Here is a 7,399-nt window from a genome sequence, read left to right as displayed (position 1 = left end):
GCCATCTTGCTCCGCCCCCGACATGGTAGTTTTTATTGTCTAGGACAATGGTTACAGACCACAAACTTCGTGAAGACCCATTGCTTGGGCCCAACAAGAGACAATACTCTCCCTCGCAGTTCAGAGTCCTCTGGGCTGTAAGGGGACAGACTTTTCTTACGTGGCTCTGGTAGAAGGTCCGTGACTGTACTCAGTACAAGAAGAGCCATCTCTGAACTGACTTATGAGGGGGTGGGTGGATAAGGTGGCCATCCTCATTTCCATTACTTGGGTGCAACCCTGAAGACCGGATGTGGATGGCCGAGTTGTTGCGGATGCGGGTCAGCGGCTCTCGTGTATCAGTCTCTGGTTCCAGCTCATCGACAAGCTCCACGGTGGAGGTATTGGCAGCCACCTGCAAGGACCCGAAGCTGCCTGCCTGAAGCTGTAGGGCAATGCTGATGGCACGGTTGATGGCCAGGCCCAAGCCATGAATGTAGATCTCACTGCATGAATTCTGACCCCGAGCCCCGCCGTCCAGAAGCTTTTGGCAGAGGGCCAACTGGGCCTTAAAGTCAGTCTTCATGTTGACATAAATGTCATTGGGCCTCCGGGAGAGGTGGTGGGGGAGGCCCTTCCGAAGGGTATACTCCACCGGGTCCAGCTCAGCCTCTACAGCCCCGCAGCGCTCTCGGTTTTCCGCCATGCTCTGTGCCACTCTCCAGTCCGCAGTCCCCTTCTCGAGCACGCGGCCCGCTCTGGGCGAAGCCACTCAAGCGCTGCGCCCACCCACTCAGATGGAGCGCGCGGTGCCGGACATGCAGGACCGAGGAAGAGAAGAAAAGCCACGCGCGGGAGGATCGCTAGACTGCGGCCGCCCTTACGGCTTGGGGAGCCTGAAAGATAATAATTTTTTTAATGGAAAATAACCAGCATTGGCAAAGACATGGAGAAATAGTAACTCTTGCACATTGTGATAGGAATGTAAAATGTAGCAACTTCTGTGGAAAACAGTTCAGCCAAAAGGTGGAAACAACCCAAATATCCATCAATGGATGAATAGATAAACAAACTTGTATATACCTATCATGGTCTATTATTCAGCGTTAAAAAGCAATGAAGTTCTGAGCCAAATGAATGGCTGAGCCTCAAAAAATCACACTAAGTGAATGAAGTCAGGCACAAAAGGCCCTATATGGTCCTGTATTGTAGGATTCCTTTTATGTGAAGTACCCCAAATAGACAAGCCGATAGATGCAGAACAAAGATTGCTAGGGAACGGGAGAAAGGGGAAATAAGTGAGTGACTGCTTACAGTAGGAGACATTTTCTGGGGTGATAAAGAATTTTTGAGGGGCACCTGAGTGGCTCAGTCGTCAAGCGTCTGCCTTCGGCTCAGGTCATGATCCCAGGGTCCTGGGATCGAGTCCCGCATCGGGCTCCCTGCTCCGCGGGAAGCCTGCTTCTCCCTCTCCCACTCCCCCTGCTTGTGTTCCCTCTCTCGTTGTGTCTCTCTCTGTGAAATAAATAAATAAAATCTTTTAAAAAAAAAGAATTTTTAAACTAGAGAGGTGGTTGCATAATATTGTGAATACACTAAAGCCACCGAGTTGTACTCTTCAAAATGATTAAATGTATGTTATGTGAATTTCAACTCAATTAAACAAAAAAGAAGCTGAGCTTTTGGCCTCTGGAGTCCAAACTACTAACTCCAAAGTCACTGTTTTCCTTGAAGTCTGGCTAGGTGGGGAAGAGGGTGATGATGGGAGGTGGGGTGGGGGTTGCCAACATGAATTAGGGTAGGGCAGCAGAAGCAGGGAGTGGGAGGGACCTGGGTTAGTTTGCGGGACCCAGAACCCCGGGGTAGGAGGCTGGCTGCTGCGGGGGCTGGTGGTGGTGGTGGTGCAGGGGAGGCCCAGAGGCTGGGGGGAGCAGGGCTGGACAGACTCTGGCTGAGTCAGAGTGGCCTCCGCTGCCACGATGGTTTCGCACAGACTTTGGCTGGAGGGTAAGGGCTAGGGTAGAGGGCAGGCTGAGGTCTCTCTACGTCACCCCTTCTCCTTCCTGTCTTGCAGATGTTGAACCCCTTTGTGGCCGTGATCATGGACAATTTTGAGTACCTTACACGGGACTCTTCCATCCTAGGGCCTCACCCCCTGGACGAGTTCATCCGGGTCTGGGCTGAGTATGACCCGGCCGCGTGGTGAGTGGCCCCCGTGCTCTGTGGTCCTCAGGGTGGTCCGTGCCACGGATCTCGGGACAGAGCTGGGTGACTTCAGACCTGTGTCATGTGACACAGGTTTTGTCAAACCCCCTCAGGTTTTGTTGGGATCTGCAGAGGGTGGTGCCAGGTCCCCTTCTAGGTGGCATGCTCCTTCTCATGCCCACATTGCTCTTACACAGATCCCTGGGCTGAGAAATGCTCTGTGAGACCCTTAGTCCAGCACTTAGGAGGTTACAAGGGGTCTGTGAGGCTCAGGTCTCTTGCCAAATGGGAGTGTACTCTCTCCTCACAGGTCTGTCACATGAGGGGCGTGGAGGGCTCAAGGGAAATGGTGTGGACACAGCAGGAGGGCCTTCCCTTGGGGCCTCACCATCCTCATGAAGCTTGGAGGCCTTCATGGCAGAAATGACATTCTTCCCGCCGATGAGCTCAGGCCGCTCCCTCTCTGCCATCTCTTGGGAACAGGAGCCAACATGCACCTCTGTGTCCCCAGCCCAGGCTGCAAATAGCGGGTGCTTGGTGAACTTTAACTGAAATTAAAGGAGCTACCAGGAAGGGTCTAGTATGTTGAAGACCCTTTGGTCATGGTGGGAAAGGGTTACTGTGTTGCATTAAGTGAGGGGTAGTTTGTTTCCAGACAGAGCAAGTATATCATGAGGGGACTGGCTTGGGTTAGAAGGGTGTTCCGTGATCCATGGGAGAGTCCTGCACACCGAGGACACATACTCTTATCCTCGGGGCTAGCAAAGCAGCATAGACTCACCATCTGCCCATTTGTCTGTTCCTTCATCACTCGCTTCTTCACTTGCTTATTCATTCATTCACTCTCTCAAGCAGATACTTGAGTAGTTATTCAGGGCATGCTCTCTGCAAGGCCAACACAGGATATGGAAGGGCCAAGAGACCTGGCTGCTGGGGAAGGCACAGGCCTGCTCATCGCCTCGCTCATGATGAGCGCTCAGCAGACACGAATGTGAATGAACAGTGCATCAGTAAATGGATGGGCATCCATCCCTTCCCACGCTCGAAGGGAATGAGACGACTGTGAAGATGGGGTGTAGCCACTTCCCACCTCCTCTCTCCGAGGCTCCCAGCCTGCCCGTGTCCCCCTCGCACAGCTCTGTGTTTGGTCACCCCTTGCGTGGTAGAGGCCTGGAGGAGATGGTCAGTGTCGTCGTGGGGAGGACCCTACTGCCCACAGTTTTTCCCTAAATTGGAGCTCAGCAAGGGATTGCTCCAGAGCTCTCTGACCCTCAAGCCCCTGGGAGCTTGGCTGGGCTCCCCCACCCTCTTCTCATCCAGCCTTCCTGGAGCCCCTACCCCATCAAGTGAGGATCCAGAAGAGGCTGTATGAGACCCTTCCCAGGCTGGGCAAGTCCTAAAACCACTGGTAGCACCAGCAACCCTAGGGCATTTCCATTCCTGTAGTGTCTCTCAGTGTTTTCCATTGTAGTGAAAATTGGATAATTGTCATGCAGTGCAGAACAAGCATGGCTTTTATTTATGTTTCATGGTGTAGGTGACCGTTTTTGTGGCCTCAGAGAGTCCTGTCATTTTGCTGATGCGTCAGCACATTGGCCCTGCAGTGCCCAGTCTCATTCTGGCTCAGGGGTAGGTGTGGGTTCTCTGGTCAGGAGGGCCCAGTCAGGTCAGAGAGCAGGAGAGACTCCAAGTGAGGCAGGCTTGAGGCTCATTCTAGGAGGGTCATCTGCACTATGGTCTCAAGAGATGTTACTGTTTCTGGGCACATTGTTTCCAGTATATGTGCTGCCGAAGGGAGCACCGGACATGTTGTTTCTAAAGGTTGTGTTGCAGGGAAGCAGAGATGATGCTGTGAGGGCTTCCCCCAAATCTTTATGAACTGTAGACCCAGGGCTTCCCCTAGTCCAGCCACAGGTGGAGCAGAATTTGGACATACAGGAAATGGACTTCGGCCTGACTGTGGTTTTCTGATGGTGCAAAGGGGGCTCAGACTGTTTCCCAAATCCAGAGTTCTAAAAATGGGGCCTCTGGAAGGCAGAGGCCATTGGGAGTGGGGAAAGAAAATACTGTGGAAGAGTAGACAGCAAATATAAGCATCATCCCAGAGGTGGCATCTGTGAAATAGCACACAAGATTGTGGTCCAAAAGTAACAAAAATGTGACCCGCAACTAACACTCAGACTTGCTGCTCCCACATGTGGCCGGGCCTGAAAACATAGCCTGCCTCCAGATGGCAGGGGATAGGGGAAGGCCCAGCAGAGGCAGCTGAGGAGACTGAGTCCTGGGCACAGGACCGAGGGTGCTTTGAGCCCTTCCTAGCCTCCTTGGCAGATGTAGGGATGTGGTCCACTTTATATCCCAGGTGGCCACTCTGCTCTCTCCTCGTTCTTGGAGAGACTTAAAGAAAAACAAAACTTTGTGAAATTTCCCAAGCTTTCATATGTGTGTATGGCTCTGTGGGTGTGTGCACAAGTGTACACACGTGTGCGTGTTGCATATGTGCATGGGTGTGTTTGTGTGCACATGTGGCATGCGTACATGTATGTGTGCAGCAGACATACATGTGTGCATGTGCGCACATGCACATGGTTTGTGTGTATGTGTACGAGCGTGTACAAGTGATTATGTGCAAATGTGTGAGTGCAGTGTATGTGTGCACGTGTGTGTGCATGGGTGTACATGCACATGGTTTGTGTGTACGCGTACGAGCGTGCACATGTGATTGTGTGCAAATGTGAGTGCAGTGCATGTGTGCACATGTTTGTGCTTGTGTGCAAGTGTGTGTGAATGTGCAGCAGACATACATGTGTGCATGTGCGCACACGTGATTGTGTGTGGATGTGTGAGTGCAGTGCATGTGTGCACTTGTGTGTGAATGCACATGTGCAGGGGTGTGCACGGACATACATGCTTGTGTGTGCACATGTGTGTGAACGCAGGTGTGCATGGGTATGTATGTGCACATGTGCGTGCACAGATGCCTGCTGTGGGGAGATGAAGAAGGCATGGAGTTGTTGCTTTCTGGTGCCGCCTTCTTCCATCTTCCCTGTTGCCTCACTTGGTGAAGGGTAGAGAGTCGAAAGGAGAATCACAATCACACCTGTAAGTGATCTGTCTACTCATCTTTGTGTTCATCCATCTGCCTAGTCAACATTCCTGAGCATCCGCCATGTGCTGGGGACCAGGGGTGTATAGGTGAAGCAAGCACGTTCTCTCGGGATGCTGAGTCCAACGGAACGGTGGGAGAACAGAGGAGCCATAGTGTGAGCCCAGGGTGTTTGAGGAGGGAGAAACCCCATCTGGCCGTTGAGTCAGAGGAGGTGGCATTTGAGCCAAACTGAAGAAGGCAGGATGGATTGAGCTCTAGAGAAGAGGTTGGGGCCGGGGCTGAAGGGAAGGGGGTCTGATTGTGTCTGATGGAGAAGAGTATGCATTGCAAAGGGGCTGGAAGGGCGGCTGGGACAGGTTGAGATGGTCTTGAAATTTGGGATAAACAAGGAGCTTTGACTTTGCTTTATAGACAGCGAGGACAGTTTTTTGCATTGCTGTGACAGTATGGTGCCCCCACTTTCCATCTGGTGCCATCTGAGGGATTCAGTGATGGAAGAGAGAAGATGAGCCAGAGAACAGGCTGTGAATTGGGTTGGGTGATTATTGGGGCTGGGGGCTTCACCATGCTTCCAGACCCTTCGTCATGATCCTTTAGGTCCAGTGAGTTAGCAAGCACCTTGGGTGAGGCCAAAGTGGGGCTTCCTCTTTCTTCCCTCTTTTGCAGAAATCACTTGGAGCTGACTGGACAGGAAAGAGAAACGTCGGTGTTGGCCAGGGTGCCCCCCCTGGAAAGAGGGGGTCCTTAGCCGGGCCAGCAGACTCCAGGAGATGCAGTAGGTAGAGACGGTCAGGAGAGCCAGGTGTGGGGTCTCCAGAACTCAGGGAGCAAGAGCAGGGGCTGCCAGAGAGGGTGGGCGAACAAGACCCGGGGGGAGGCGGACCAGTGGTTGAAGTGTGTGCACAGTGGGGCCTTGCGACAGGGGCCAGCACTGGTTCTGTATGGTGTGCCTCCTGCCCACATTAGGCTCTGGAAATGGTCTTGGGATTGCCCTGCCTCCCGGGGCTTTCTGAGCCCCAGGATTCCCTGCAGGGAGCTGCCTGTCCAGCCGCCCGGCTCCTCTTCCTGTCGCAGGCCGGGTGGGTGGGCGGGACAGGCTCATCGTGCCTTGGTTGCCATAATCTGTGACATTTCCTTTCCAGTTGCCAGGTTCAGTGTAAGGATAGGTACAGTTTGTTGCATTGTATTGCACCCCCGACGACTTAGGGAAGAACTGCCCTCGTAGGTTGGCCTACAAGGTTTTCAACTTCAGAGCCTCCATCTGACATACTCTTCCCTGCCTGAAATGCAAACATTGCGCGGCTGCAGCCAGTGACCCTAAGTGACCCCTTCTTTCCTTGGGCTTCAGATCCAAAGCCGTGTAGTCAGTCACCAGTGATGCGGAATCTGCTGCTTTCCCAGCCTGGCATCTCTTCTCACGTCCAAGTCCAGCACCTCAGCTTGCATTTGGGAACCCCATGTCACCTGCCTACCATCCAGACAGTTCCGGAGGGCAGACCCCACTTTCCACACACTTCAGAGATGGGTGTATGATCCAAGTCTATCCAACCCCTTGCTCTATTTTCTGGGTGCTCTGATGGCTTCAAGGATGAGAGTGTGACCCAAGCCGGGCCAAAGACCCTTAAAGCCATGACTTTTCATGGAACCCAAGGAAAAGAGAAACCCTTCCCAGTAGAATGGATGGTGAGTGGGTGTCAGCCTGGATTTGTGGGAGGCCCCAGATGCAGTGAGAGAGACTGTGCCTATGAATGGGGCCACCCCAGAGCACTTGGCAGGATGGAGGGTTGGAGAGGGCCTAGGTCACATTGTGAGAGTGTGAGCCTTTGAGCCTGCCAGGTACAAACCCACTCTTGCTCTTGCAAGTATTAAGGTATTTCTACCATTAAAAAATATTAAATTCTTTTACTGTAGTAAGTGTGCCCAGTCCCTTGCCATCCAAAAAAGAACTAGGGGACACATCAGGATCCACAGTCCCTGAGACTCCCCGTGCACAGTGTCCTCGCTGACCAGGGTATGGCTGGGGGAGAGGAAGACAGTGAGTGGGGTCGGGTCTAAGGGCAGCTTCAGAACAATTCTGTCCCTGTTCCTTTTCTGTCCTAGGAGAGG

At 52.9% G+C, this 7,399-nt stretch overlaps 1 pseudogene; it reads right to left on the bottom strand.

Moving 5' to 3' along the window:
• Positions 1 to 263: 263 nt before the first annotated feature.
• Positions 264 to 685, bottom strand: LOC112817817 (ribonuclease P protein subunit p20-like; annotated as a pseudogene).
• Between the last annotated feature and the right edge of the window lie 6,714 nt (positions 686 to 7,399).

The sequence above is a fragment of the Callorhinus ursinus genome, unplaced genomic scaffold (genome assembly GCF_003265705.2).
Source record: "Callorhinus ursinus isolate GAN/ISIS: 27379988/994484 unplaced genomic scaffold, GSC_fseal_2.0 scaffold1045, whole genome shotgun sequence".
Classification (NCBI taxonomy): Eukaryota; Metazoa; Chordata; class Mammalia; order Carnivora; family Otariidae; genus Callorhinus; species Callorhinus ursinus.
This window is presented reverse-complemented; position numbering and strand designations above follow the sequence as displayed.